We start from the raw sequence: 15,758 nt of genomic DNA on the forward strand, positions 1-15,758 counted from the left end.
TGGGTGGTTGCCAGGGGTCACTGTGTTGTGTTATGGGTGGGGGGTTGCCAGGGGTCACTGTGTTGTGTTATGGGTGGGGGGTTGCCTGGGGTCACTGTGTTGTGTTATGGGTGGGGGGTTGCCAAGGGTCACTGTTGTGTTATGGGTGGGGGGTTGCCAGGGGTCACTGTTGTGTTATGGGTGGGGGGTTGCCAGGGGTCACTGTGTAGTGTTATGGGTGGGGGGTTGCCAGGGGTCACTGTGTTGTGTTATGGGTGGGGGGTTGCCTGGGGTCACTGTTGTGTTATGGGTGGGGGTTGCCAGGGGGTCACTGTTGTGTTATGGGAGGGGGGTTGCCAGGGGTCACTGTTATGTTATGGATGGAGGGTTGCCAAGAGTCAGTCTTGTGTTATTGGTGGGGGTTGTCAGGGGTCACTGTTGTGTTATTGGTGGGGGTTGCCAGGGGTCACTGTTGTGTTATGGGTGGGGGTTGCCAGGGGTCACTGTTGTGTTATGGGTGGGGGGTTGCCAGGGGTCACTGTTGTGTTATTGGTGGGGGTTGTCAGGGGTCACTGTTGTGTTATTGGTGGGGGTTGCCAGGGGTCACTGTTGTGTTATGGGTGGGGGTTGCCCGGGGTCACTGTTGTGTTATGGGTGGGGGTTGCCAGCGGTCACTGTTGTGTTATGGGTGGGGGTTGCCAGCGGTCACTGTTGTGTTATTGGTGGGGGTTGTCAGGGGTCACTGTTGTGTTATTGGTGGAGGGTTGCCAGGGGTCACTGTTGTGTTATTGGTGGGGGTTGTCAGGGGTCACTGTTGTGTTATGGGTGGAGGGTTGCCAGGGGTCACTGTTGTGTTATGGGTGGGGGTTGCCAGGGGTCACTGTTGTGTTATGGGTGGAGGGTTGCCAGGGGTCACTGTTGTGGTATGGGTGGAGGGTTGCCAGGGGTCACTGTTGTGTTATGGGTGGGGGGTTGCCAGGGGTCACTGTTGTGTTATGGGTGGAGGGTTGCCAGGGGTCACCGTTCTGTTATGGGTGGGGGTTGCCAGGGGTCACTGTTGTGTTATGGGTGGAGGGTTGCCAGCTGTCACCGTTGTGTTATGGGTGGGGGTTGCCAGGGGTCACTGTTGTGTTATGGGTGGGGGTTGCCAGGAGTCACTGTTGTGTTATGTGAGGGGGGGGGAGGGTGCCAAGGTTCACCAGTGACTCCCGAGCTATATAAGTGGCAGCAGGAGCTACCTTCCTCAGTCCATGCTGGACTCTCGCCGAGGTCACAGCTCCACCGTCTCCCTCCCTGGTTCGTTGTACCCCCCAAGTGTGCTATCTCTATCACATTTATCATAGCTCCTGATGCTATTACTTCCCCTTAGTATTTATATAGTGAGTCAATGACATTATTCATGGTAATCAGTATAAATATTTGGTACAATATCAATATTTATTCAAGAATACATTTCTGACACAATAGCAAGCGGTAATTATGTGGAGTTGGCCCGATGTTAAATGATTCAGTTTGCACAGTTGACAGAGTAATATAGAGATGAAACCCTTGCAGAAGTGCTGGGGCCGAGCGGTTACCTTGCCGAGTGTGGAGTGGAGGTCTTGAGAGCCAGGAGCGGAAGTTGCGTGGCAATATTTCAACAAGATCAACCAAGAGAGGTGTGTTGCTTGGGCCTAGTGAAGGCTGGCGGTGGGGTGGGTGGTGGGTGGTGAGGGCGGCTCACAGCCTCCTTGTACTCTCCTTCTTGCTGGGTGGGTGTTTGGGGGTGAGGGGAGGAGGGAGGGGTATCGCTGAACCCTGAACATCGACACAACAGAATGACGACAGATATTGGTAGAAATATCTGGGCCGAACAGTTTTTATAGCTAAATTTTGTAGAATAAATTATTCAGAACAAAGAACAGTGTAACATGATTTTATTGAACTATTTTTTTAATGCTTCGCTAAACAGCATATGATGATACCAGACATTAACACAAAGGTTAAGTTCCACAATTGTGTAGGTTCTTAATACCAGACATTAACACAAAGGCTAAGTTCCACAGTGGTGTAGGTTCTTAATACCAACTGGTAACACAAAGGTTAAGTTCCACAGTGGTGTTGGTTCTTAATACCAGCTAGTAACACAGGGTTAAGTTCCACAGTGGTGTAGGTTCTTAATACCAGCTAGTAACACAGGGTTAAGTTCCACAGTGGTGTAGGTTCTTAATACCAGCTAGTAATACAGGGTTAAGTTCCACAGTGGTGTTGGTTCTTAATACCAGCTAGTAATACCCCCTGGCAAGTACTCTTACTTGCCAGGGGCCCTCCATGTACCTTTACTTGCCAGGGGCCCTCCATGTACCTTTACTTGCCAGGGGCCCTCCATGTACCTTTACTTGCCAGGGGGGCCTCAATGTACTCTAAATTGCCAGGGGCCCTCCATCTACTCATAATTGCCAGGGGCCCTCCATGTACTCTTACTTGCCAGGGGCCCTCCATGTACTCTTAATTTGCCAGGGGCCCTCCATGTACTCTTAATTGCCAGGGGTCCTCCATGTACTCTTACTTGTCAGGGGGCCCTCCATGTACTTTTACTTGCCAGGGGCACTCCACGTACTCTTACTTGCCAGGGGCCCTCCATCTACTCATAATTGCCAGGGGCCCTCCATGTACTCTTACTTGCCAGGGGCCCTCCATGTACTCTTACTTGCCAGGGGCCCTCCATGTACTCTTACTTGCCAGGGGCCCTCCATGTACTCTAACTTGCCAGGGGGCCCCCTCCATGTACTCTTTTTTGTTAGGGGGCCCTCCATGTACTCCTACTTGCCAGGGGCCCTCCATGTACTCTAACTTGCCAGGGGGCCCCCTCCATGTACTCTTTTTTGTTAAGGGGCCCTCCATGTACTCCTACTTGCCAGGGGGACCCTCCGTGTACTCTTCCTTGCCAGGGGGGCCCTCCGTGTACTCTTCCTTGCCAGGGGACCCTCCATGTACTCTTCCTTGCCAGGGGACCCTCCATATACTCTTCCTTGCCAGGGGACCCTCCGTGTACTCTTCCTTGCCAGGGGGCCCTCCATGTACTCTTCCTTGCCAGGGGACCCTCCGTGTACTCTTCCTTGCCAGGGGGCCCTCCATATACTCTTCCTTGCCAGGGGGGCCCTCCATATACAGGGGGCCCTCCGTGTACTCTTCTCAGTGTACATGGACCCTATAAATCCTGAATGTTAATAATTGTATATTTGGTAAATAAATTATGAAAATTTGATTGGTTAATTGTCTTTCAGATCGCTGACAATGGCCGTCCTCGGGGTGGTGATAGGTAAGGATTATTTCGTTAAACATAACGAGGCTTCGTTGCCCAAATATATTTTCCGTAACTCCACAGGTTTCCTTAAAAAAATCCGGTTTAAATAGTTGTTCATTGGTAAATATTCAATTTATTTTAAACTGTGACACTTTACAATTATATACCAGATATAATAGATGCAACAACTTCATTAATTTAAATAGATTAAATTGATGCTAAATATTTTATTATTTTATCTTTTTAGTTAGTTTTCTTCATTAATATAAGTATTTGTTGGTTAATGCTGAACATTTGGGGACTTATGCCTGGACAGTTGCTGTCTGTAGACGGTCAATATTTCATGTGTGCTCGGAAGTTGCTTACATGACCTCATAATGGTCATCACTGGGGTGGGACCGCCTCTCCTAGTGGCATGGCCCATGGCTTGAACATGTCCACGCTGATATGTGACGCCTTATGCTTCTTTATGCCAGGCTCAGACCAAGGGCGAGGCTTGTATTAGTCACTATGATCAGTATCATTCACCTGACGCCTTATGCTTCTTTATGCCAGGCTCAGACCAAGGGCGTGGCTTGTATTAGTCACTATGATCAGTATCATTCACCTGACGCCTTATGCTTCTTTATGCCAGGCTCAGACCAAGGGCGAGGCTTGTATTAGTCACTATGATCAGTATCATTCACCTGACGCCTTATGCTTCTTTATGCCAGGCTCAGACCAAGGGCGAGGCTTGTATTAGTCACTATGATCAGTATCATTCACCTGACGCCTTATGCTTCTTTATGCCAGGCTCAGACCTAGGGCGAGGCTTGTATTAGTCACTATGATCAGTATCATTCACCTGACGCCTTTTGCTTCTTTATGCCAGGCTCAGACCAAGGGCGTGGCTTGTATTAGTCACTATGATCAGTATCATTCACCTGACGCCTTATGCTTCTTTATGCCAGGCTCAGACCAAGGGCGAGGCTTGTATTAGTCACTATGATCAGTATCATTCACCTGACGCCTTATGCTTCTTTATGCCAGGCTCAGACCAAGGGCGAGGCTTGTATTAGTCACTATGATCAGTATCATTCACTTGTCATTTTACTTTACTTCTCAAAACAACTGACAGAAGGATTGAATACTGTAGCAGCGTCAGGGGCTCATTTGTGAATGTAGTTAGTACGTAACTGTAGCGAAGCAGACGTGAACGAGTGCAGTGACGCAGACGTGTTCGAGTGCAGTGACGCAGACGTGAGCGAGTGCAGTGACGCAGACATGTGCGAGTGCAGTGACGCAGACGTGTGTGAATGCAGTGACGCATACGTGAGCGAGTGCAGTGACGCAGACGTGAGCGAGTGCAGTGACGCAGACGTGAGCGAGTGCAGTGACGCAGACATGTGTGAGTGCAGTGACGCAGACGTGAGCGAGTGCAGTGACGAAGACGTTGCGATTGTAATGAAGGATTCACTACCATGGAAGGATGGATATGCACTAATGAATCACTACCATGGAGGGATGGATATGCACTAATGGATCACTACCATGGAAGGATGGATATGCACTAATGGATCACTACCATGGAGGGATGGATATGCACTAATGGATCATTACTATGGAGGGATGGATATGCACTAATGGTTCACTACCATGGAAGGATGGATATGCACTAATGGATCACTACCATGGAGGGATGGATATGCACTAATGGATCATTACCATGGAGGGATGGATATGCACTAATGGATCACTACTATGAAAGGATGGTACTGATATCGTAACATAATATCGACGTCTTGCCTCATTTATATAAGATGTTCGTCTTCTTCTTGCATCTTTTCAGTCATAATTTACTGACGTCTGCTTAGTTTAATTCCTTCCCCTGACTCCTGCCTCCAGTCAGGTGGTGAATAATTCTCACAAGGCAGACCTCCCTCACTAGGCTACCTGGGGTTCATAACAGTGGATAGCGCTGAGTGGTCATAGTCCTAATGGCTCGGGTTCGATTCCCGGCAGAATCAGAAACAAATGGCCAGAGTTTCTTTCAACCTGCTGCACCTGATACCTAGCAGTAAATTGGTACCTTGGAGTTAGACAGTTCTTACCGGCTGCTTCCTGGGTGTTTGTGTGTGGAAAATTATTTTTTTATTGATTGACAGTTGAGAAGCGGGCCGAAAGAGTCAGAGCTCAACACCCACCAAGTACAACTAGGTGAATACTTAGTTAATGATACTTAGTAGCCAAATGAGCCTCAGGGACGTTTGAAAGAACTTTTTCAGCGTCAGGTTAGTTAACTGAAGGAATGCATTAGGCACCGATTTGGTGGAGGCAGACTCCATACAAAGTTATAAATGTGGATGATAGAACCCAATAGGCTCGGGAATCTGTACACCGGTTGATTGACTGTTGAAAGGCCGGACCAAAGAGCCGAAGCTCAACCCCCTCGAGCACAATTTGGTGAGTACACACACACACACACACACACACACACACACACACACACACACACACACACACACACACACACATGAATGTGAAGAGTGACAGGTAAGTGTAGACTTAAAGTATTGTGCGTTGTACAATCTCAGTAGTAAGCTGTGAGGCGGTTAGAGAGTGGCAGCATATAGCAACAGTCTAACTGTGCTACTGGCAGCTAAAGTTCAGTAACTAAGTAGCTGCAACAGATTCCCATGCAGCGAGGCGGTCTAACTTTCTGGTTCTTAACAATCAGTGTTATTCTGCTTGTAAAACTGGTTGTCTAAGCGAGTGTGAATCAGTTCGGTGCAGCTGTGCCTTCGTCTGAACTAGTCTTTAGCGCTTAGTTAAAGATATAATATCTCTAAGCAGTGGTTGTGAGATTTTTTCTACGCCTACCTCCCCTAGGAGGTGGACCTCAAGCACACCGCAGATATTTCTACTCTAAGCAGGAGGACAATAGAAAAAGGAAAAGCTGGAGCAAACCGCCAGGCTTCCACCACAAGGGTGAAAACCTGTCCACTTAGGTCGCTGGTTCCTCCTAGTTAAAAAGAACGTTAAAACCATTAAAGGTTAACCGACGTTTTCTCACAATCAAATATTTGTATTTGATGTGGTGCTATGAATTGGAATTCGAGTTTCCCAAGAACAGCCGTCATTTGAAAAAAAGACAACATTGCAACAATCGTATAAAGCAGAACATGGCTGGAAAAGAATGGTTGAAGGGTTGACATCATAGATCGTTTTCTATAACAAAATAATTTATTTACAAGAGACGAAACTACTACAACATCTAGTTTACGTTACGTTAATGTCCATCAAGTGGCACTATAACAGCTAAATAGCAACAACTCTGGTCCATTGCTGTGCGGCTGCATACTGAACTAACCTGAACACAGGTGTGCCCACTGACGACGCAATATTGCAAACAAATAATTCACAGGCCTAGTTTACACCACAGTGAGTGATTCGTTACGTTAATGTCTGTCCAGTGGCACTTGCAACACAGCTATACAACAGCCCCTCAAGAAATGACAGCAGTCTCTATCTTGCTGACACTTCGGGCTGACTAAATGAACTAACTGAACAATGATGCCCACTGGTGACGCAAGCTTGCAATCACTATTGTCACGGCTTCACGGTGAACAGATACTATAATCACAATCATACGGGTCCTCCAGCCCTCCAGGCGAGATACCCACGTAACTAGGCGGGTAGTCCCACACTGACTCCCCCTATCACAACCTAATGTGAACACTCTTTGCAACTCCCTGCAAGAAGTTGCAACTGTAAACAGTAAACAAAGTCAGGCAAGGTGTGATTCTGAGACACTTCTCCAGTAATCCCCAAGTTACTTTACTCCCGTTGTAATGAACGCTTACCCTGCCGTAATAACCGCGGCCTCTATTGTAATAACCCAATGTTCCCCAGTATTAATCCTGTTATCTTGTGATCTCTCATAATCGTAATATACGCTCTCTGTTGTACATCCCTGTCTCTCTTCACTCAATACCCCAGCTTAACACTGTTACAGTCCAGTATGACCCCTCACTAGACTGCCACGTATGTAAGAGGAATATTAAATGAGGAAGATACACCAAGGACAAGGGTTATTAGTTTAAAAAAACAAATAACAAAACACATTTACACTGCCACCACCTTCCCGACCAACCATACCTGAATGTGTCAATCACCGATCCCCCAGGAAGGCAAGGAATCAGTAACCATGGGACTCCGGGTAATATGAATTTCAGTAATAAATTTTGGAAAATTAGTTTGTGTAATTTACGTTACTTATTTGAATCCAAGGGCAACTTTAGTATCTATTAATAGTAGGAGAACATGGGGGCTTCCAATACAACACCTAAAAATGACAAAGTAGCAAAATATATCAAAGGGGAGTTAAGTGAATACCACTGGACAAGCTATACAATTTATTTTATGAAACATGTAAATTAAGACAATTTGAACACATCACCTATTCTATTTCCCTAGAGGCACAATGGATATTTACCGAGGACACAAAACTCAAGTGCACTATACCTTAAATACCCGCACCACGGCCAAGATGTTGATGGCTGCCCTCAGCCCCGAGGATACGGGCTTGCGGCCCTGTTCCTAATACACTCCCAAGACACACTAATGAAATTTAGTTTTTCCAACCTATTGCTGGGAAGGATTACTCCTCCTACCATCTACTACAGCCCCAGGGCTCCACCCATTATTTTGGCAATGGCCAACCATTTAACATGTAGGCCTGCGGTCTGGCTCTCTAGGGCCAATAAGGACTTGGCCCTTATCTCAGGCCAATCACCTTCACTGATCTGTCGTGGAAAGCTACATGAATTTCTGAAGATTGAGTCAGCTCTCCCCAGCTAGAGAAGGGGTACAAGGCGCGTCTATGGAGCCCAGGCACCTGCGAGCAATGTTTACAAAACTGATAATTTATGTTCAAGCCTGTCTCCTCTAAGATAGGAGTAGGGACATTTGACTCTGCCTGGTATGGGGAAGGCCGCTGCTGAGAGGGACAGAGAGGGATGAGAGGGGGTGGAGAGGGGAACATCTGAGTGGGGAATTGAGTGGGAGAAGCCAAGGTATCCACGACCACCCTACCCTCAGGTCAACCTCTTGACCCTGACAAATGGGCGACAGGGGGGGGGGGGGAAGAGGAGGAGACGAATGACGGCCAAGGGGAGGGGAGAAGGACGGAGGGGAGAGGGAGAAGGAAAGGAGGGGAGAAGGGGAGGGAAAAGAGGGGAGAAGGGAGAACCAATGATCTGAGCCCCAGATCATTACAACTCCCCCTCCTCGGAAATTAAGAAATTTGTGTGTAAAGCAAGTTACACACACTTTTCTTATCCAGAAATCCTGCCCTACCCTAACCATTAACTCCAAAAACAACATTTTTAACCCAACACTATATTAAACCAATGCCTCAAAACAAAAGAAATTATCTAATCCTAACTAATTCCATACAATACTCCAACAACAATAACGGCACACCCAAAAGGTGTGCCCCAGCATGTATTTATACCTATCAACACAACAGTAATAATACATAAAACATAAGGACAGAGACCGTCCCTATAATCCTGGGTGTCCACTTGGATGCAGCCCCGTACCCTTCCAACTACCTGGAAGACAAAATATCCTATACCTGTCTTGATATAGTAACAAATAACTGGAGAAATCCAAACCTAACAATTACTAACTAGCTAAAATCAGCTGATAGCCTTCAGCTATCCCAGTATTCCACCCGGAATAAAGATCAAACACATCACACAAAACATTAAAAATAAAAAAAATCAATGTCATTAAAAAAATTAACAAAATTATAAAATTATATCAACATAGAAGAACACTACCTCTCAGGGACCGAGTGTTCCACTCCACACCTGTGGCAACTGTCCACCACAGCGCATCCCAATCTTAAAATATAAAGAAAAGACACAGAAATATTTTTATTATTAAAAAAAATCAATGTCCACAGACATGTCCCTTAACCAACAACAACACTCTGGATATAAGTTCCTCAAACTCCTAATATCCCAGAGTTCATATTCAAGTCCACAACCACAGCGGGTGAACACATTTGTCAGACTGTGTACCACACCCTTATTGTTCAGTAAACCACAAAAAAAAAATAAAAAAAATATATATGTATAACTATCAGTATCTAGGATCTAGAAAAATCTAGATAAAGTTCCCCACTGATCAACGTTTCTAGAGATCCTACTAGATGGTTCTCAAACCAGTTCACTCATACAACTTATCTAGAGACAGGGTCATTGTCTAATGTTCACTTTCTAGATTTATTTCTCGATTTCACTAGTTCTAGTTTTCAACATTTAATACTGTTCCAGAGAACTTTCCGAAGGTGTATAGGTGCTTACTATCAGATGGAAAATTAAAAGTTGAACTGTTCCGAGTTAACACAGTTTACTATATTAATAGCCTTCATTTTTATATGAAACTTTTCTATAAATATTTTCTCTCGTTCGTTCCTGTTGACATTTCGTTGCTGTAGATTCCGGCGACTACCTCATGTTGCTTGAAGATCCTGGTCGTCTGGAAGTTCCATTTCCGGCCCCGGCCAACTACGGACAGTACCGGGGGTCTCGTACTACCCGCACCTGACTTGAGTGACAGCTGACAGCTGGCGGCTGTCAGCTCAGGTGGACCCCGCTAACAGGAACCCGGGTTCACTTCTTGCTATCGCTCCCCAAACAGCCCTGATGGACTGTTGTTAACCATGGCTGCCACAGTAGAGCACAACTTCGACGTGTCACGATGTCTCGCGTTGGTAGTGAGGTTCGAGTGGCGTTGAAGAGGATGGCATGGTGACAGGACCGGTGGGCCCTGCCTCAGCTCCTGGGCGACGTCATCTACCGGCGTTTACTTGTCATCCCGGTACTACTGGGCCGGTACACCTTCCGTGCAACCCCTCGTGTAGCTGAACTTGGGCCGAGGTACAGGATTGTACCTCATCTGGCGATTCCGCGAGCACTCTGTAGGGGTAGTGCTGTTCGTACCCGAGACCACCGCGTTGCATCTTGGTTTCCACAGACGACGCAACCGCAGGTTTTGATAAGAGCTGACAAGTCCTTTTAATTAGCGTTCTTCTTCGTAGACCTCTTGTCTTCCACTTCCGGTTTTCTCGCAGTCTTGACTACGCGGCTGGTGGGCGTGGTTGGTGATCTTGAGACAGCTAGCCCACGGTTGTGATGGTGACTGGACTCTGCTCCGTGAAGACAGCATGGCTGGACTGGGACAACCTCGTTAGTGACGTGAGGTGTCGGCCGGGTGACTGTACGCCAGTCATCCCTTCCGGATAACCAATTGACGAGTTACCGGGTACAAGGGGGAGGACTTTATGTAACGTGCCTCAGACCCCGATCTTATCAGCCAGGTGGGTCATCCCCAGACCTGCTGATCTCGATCCTTGGTTCACGTGTGACTGGGAGGCTGGAACTGGTGTACCATCAGACCTGAGAAAGACAGACAACAACAAATGGCGGAAGCATGGATATTACTCTGAGGTATAGGAAGTTGGAAACCCCAGAGCAAGGCAAGTATGCTACCTGAGCCATGTACCTCAGTAATACACACCAGTGCCTCTACAGGATAATTATTATGAAATTACTAAACCTGACTAGGGGAGATCATTAACAATTTACTGTACAGCTCGCGACCTTGTTACCATAGGGTGACAAGATTGAACTTCACTACTGATGAGATCTGACAGGAGGTCATCCTCATCATCTGACTCAGCACTTGGATCATTAGACAGGTCAGGAATTAGACTTGCTGAAGGCAGCTCTAGTTCCTCCCTCGCGTGATAAGGTTTTAATTTATTAATGTGAATTGTTCTCTCAACTTGGTCTTCAAAAATACCTTTAATAACAAAATTAACCGGACCTTTTCTTTCAATTACCCGGTAAGGGCCCCGCCATCTAGGTGCAAGTTTCCTACTCTGATTGGCAGGAGCCGCCTCATTAACTCTCAACACAAGACTCCCGACTTTCAACTCAAGAGGTCGTACCTTCTTGTCATAATGCTGAGCATAGCGGTCTCGTGCTGTCTTGGAAGCCCTAGCTGCAATTCTCCATGCATTTTTCATCTTATTTAAAACTTCTGATGGGTAATCTTCCCCATATACAATATTATGTCTGTTAAGGATATTTACCGAGGACACAAAACTCAAGTGCACTATACCTTAAATACCCGCACCACGGCCAAGATGTTGATGGCTGCCCTCAGCCCCGAGGATACGGGCTTGCGGCCCTGTTCCTAATACACTCCCAAGACACACTAATGAAATTTAGTTTTTCCAACCTATTGCTGGGAAGGATTACTCCTCCCACCATCTACTACAGCCCCAGGGCTCCACCCATTATTTTGGCAATGGCCAACCATTTAACACGTAGGCCTGCGGTCTGGCTCTCTAGGGCCAATAAGGACTTGGCCCTTATCTCAGGCCAATCACCTTCACTGATCTGTCGTGGAAAGCTACATGAATTTCTGAAGATTGAGTCAGCTCTCCCCAGCTAGAGAAGGGGTACAAGGCGCGTCTATGGAGCCCAGGCACCTGCGAGCAATGTTTACAAAACTGATAATTTATGTTCAAGCCTGTCTCCTCTAAGATAGGAGTAGGGACATTTGACTCTGCCTGGTATGGGGAAGGCCGCTGCTGAGAGGGACAGAGAGGGATGAGAGGGGGTGGAGAGGGGAACATCTGAGTGGGGAATTGAGTGGGAGAAGCCAAGGTATCCACGACCACCCTACCCTCAGGTCAACCTCTTGACCCTGACAAATGGGCGACAGGGGGGGGGGGAAGAGGAGGAGACGAATGACGGCCAAGGGGAGGGGAGAAGGACGGAGGGGAGAGGGAGAAGGAAAGGAGGGGAGAAGGGGAGGGAAAAGAGGGGAGAAGGGAGAACCAATGATCTGAGCCCCAGATCATTACACCGTCACCAAACGATAAACAAAAGAAATTACCTTAATCAATTACAAAATTGATTATGTGATTAATTACGTTAATTGACTGTCTACAACAGTCAGCAACAAAGTACTTTACGTTAATCACAAACACTTGTCTCTCTTAACATAAGTCATCTTGTTAACAATAACTCAAAGTCTATTAAATTACATCACACTTGAATCCTTTCAAGTATTAAGTGAGTAATTCGTAATTAATGTCAAATGGACAACTAATTAAATCCCAGTCGAGTTACGTCAACTAAGCTTACCACTATCTTGGTAGCTTCTCAACAGTCTATGTCAAACTTTTACGTTAATGAGCGTTAATTACCCTAATTAACCCCGAGCAATTAATTAATTGTCACCAGGACCGATAATTAATTATACATAAATACGTCTCACTCCGCACTGCCTAAGCAAGTCTCATCAAACACTGTGAATTCACAGACGAGGTGTTAATTACCTCACTAATTAACATGAGTGCATCTTAAGCCACTGTCACCAGACAGGATATGATTAATATAACGAGTTATGCTAGCTCAATGACCTCGCTTTACCGAGTCCACAAGACCTTTGACGTTAATTACTCCACTAATTATCATGAACTACTAATTCCTATACCCCAGAAAGGTAATTAGTCTCGAGTAAATTACGTTACCACAAATACTGTCAGACTCTGACAGTTCCTCCCCACTATGTGAATTCATGATGAGAATGCTAATTACACAATTAGCTAGAGTAGTCAATAAGTTTTCCCACAGACAATTAATTGCACCTGAAACGTATCTCAACAAGCTCAGCACTGTTTCCCTTAACAGCTCTCTCACTCATTAAGTAATGTGCAACCCCTTATAAAGTTAATTCCCCTTAACTCTCACTGAATCCTTAAGTCTTCAACACAACTTAAAGAAGCACAAAGTAATCCCAGGTTACATAGGTCACACATTAATGCACAGCCCACATACGGTTGCAGCTTCTGCAACACGGTAATTACTGTACCCTCACAGTAATGACACACGGTTTGGCAACAACAAAAGTATACCACATTACTGCCCCCTCTAATCTTGCAACAGTTGCAAGAGACTACTGTGAGCAATCACTACTTCAGCAAAACAATTTACGTTAATATAAGTAATTTACAAAACGTTAATTTACGTTAATTTACGTTACCCCAGCTATCACTACGCTGACAGCTGGCACTAATTCTCATAATTAGGCAGATTAACCAATCAATTGCTTGCTCTCTCATCAAGTACTGTGAATTTCCCTGAATAATGTCTAGAATACTGATGGCAGGAGTCATGGAAGAGAGTCTGAAAATGCTGTGTGTTAGGTTGTTGCACTCACACAAACTACCACCTCCACCTGCAGTCTTAGGTTGTTGCACTCACACAAACTACCTCCTCCACCTGCAGTGTCTTAGGTTGTTGCACTCACACAAACTACCTCCTCCACCATCAGTGTCTTAGGTTGTTGCACTTACGCAAACTACCTCCTCCACCTGCAGTGTCTTAGGTTGTTGCACTCACACAAACTACCACCTCCACCTGCAGTGTCTTAGGTTGATGCACTCACACAAACTACCTCCTCCACCTGCAGTGTCTTAGGTTGTTGCACTCACACAAACTACCTCCTCCACCTGCAGTGTCTTAGGTTGTTGCACTCACGCAAACTACCTCCTCCACCTGCAGTGTCTTAGGTTGATGCACTCACACAAACTACCTCCTCCACCTGCAGTGTCTTAGGTTGTTGCACTCACACAAACTACCTCCTCCACCTGCAGTGTCTTAGGTTGTTGCACTCACGCAAACTACCTCCTCCACCTGCAGTGTCTTAGGTTGATGCACTCACACAAACTACCTCCTCCACCTGCAGTGTCTTAGGTTGTTGCACTCACACAAACTACCTCCTCCACCTGCAGTGTCTTAGGTTGTTGCACTCACGCAAACTACCTCCTCTACCTGCAGTGTCTTAGGTTGTTGCACTCACACAAACTACCTCCTCCACCTGCAGTGTCTTAGGTTGTTGCACTCACACAAACTACCTCCTCCACAGGGCTAGTCCTGCTTGTCTTAAGGCCGGCAGAGAGCGAGCTCCCTCAAGGACCACCCACCACAACACCCTTCATCAGGATTAAATCCCGCAACACCACTCCACCCAGCACCGCCCTTACTGGCTCTTTCTTCAGTCGTAGCGGTGTGGGGCCACCAGGTGTGGGGCCACCAGCTGTGGGGCCACCAGCTGTGGGGCCACCAGCTGTGGGGCCACCAGCTGTGGGGCCACCAGCTGTGGGGCCACCAGCTGTGGGGCCACCAGCTGTGGGGCCACCAGCTGTGGGGCCACCAGCTGTGGGGCCACCAGGTGTGGGGCCACCAGCTGTGGAGCCACCAGCTGTGGGGCCACCAGGTGTGGAGCCACCAGCTGTGGAGCCACCAAGGAGGACAAGGACTCCACAAGGCGTCGGGTCATCACCTTCTCATGATAGTCTCTTCCCTCAAGTAACTGCTCAAAAATATATTGCCCGGCATACACACACCTCGTATCATAAACATACCCCGTATCATACACACACTCCTTATCATACACAAATCCCAAATCATACTCACACTCCTTATTATAAACACCCCCAGAATCAAACAAATAGTTCGTATCATACACAGACTCCGTATCATAAACACTCCCCATATCATACACGCACTCTGTATAATACCCACACCCCATATCATACACATACCCTGTATCATACAAACACCCAGAATCATACATATAGTTCATATCACTCATACACTCCTTATCATACACACACTCCGTATCATACACACACTCCGTATCTTACACATACCCCATATCATACACACACCCAGAATCATACCTATAGTTCATATCACTCATACACTCCGCATCATACACACACTCCGTATCATACACACACTCCGTATCATCCACACACTCTGTATCATACGCACACTCCGTATCATACACACACTCCGTATCATACACACACTCCGTATCATACACACACTCCGTATCATACACACACTCTGTATCATCCACACACTCCGTATCATCCACATACTCCATACCATACACACACTCCATATCATCCACACACTCCATATCATACACACACTCCATATCATACACACACTCCGTATCATACACACACTTCACATGTCACGTATAACCCACATAAAACATACAACTCACATGACACATACAACTTGCATGACACATACAAACCGGATGACACATACAACCCAAAAGATACATATGAATTACGTCATACTGATCAGCAACCATATCGTTCACAAAATCCTTATCATACATACCAGTACAAAGATCATGTATACAATAATACACATGATAGTTACAGACCAAATCATCCATACAAACTACCACATGATCTATACAATCACCCACATGATTCATACAATCACTCGCATGATCCATACAATCACCCGCATGATCCATACAAATACCCACATGATCTATACAATCACCCACATGATCCATACAATCATCCATACAAACACCCACATGATCCATACAATCA

At 46.3% G+C, this 15,758-nt stretch overlaps 1 long non-coding RNA gene across 1 annotated transcript; it reads left to right on the forward strand.

Annotated features, from left to right (window-relative positions):
- The first annotated feature begins 1,533 nt into the window (after positions 1 to 1,533).
- Positions 1,534 to 14,370, forward strand: LOC138368123 (uncharacterized). Its single transcript, XR_011229491.1, has 3 exons — positions 1,534 to 1,637; positions 3,246 to 3,280; positions 14,261 to 14,370. It is a non-coding gene; the product is annotated as an uncharacterized lncRNA (long non-coding RNA).
- The last annotated feature ends 1,388 nt before the right edge of the window (positions 14,371 to 15,758 follow it).

This window comes from Procambarus clarkii, chromosome 24, assembly GCF_040958095.1.
Source record: "Procambarus clarkii isolate CNS0578487 chromosome 24, FALCON_Pclarkii_2.0, whole genome shotgun sequence".
Classification (NCBI taxonomy): domain Eukaryota; kingdom Metazoa; phylum Arthropoda; class Malacostraca; order Decapoda; family Cambaridae; genus Procambarus; species Procambarus clarkii.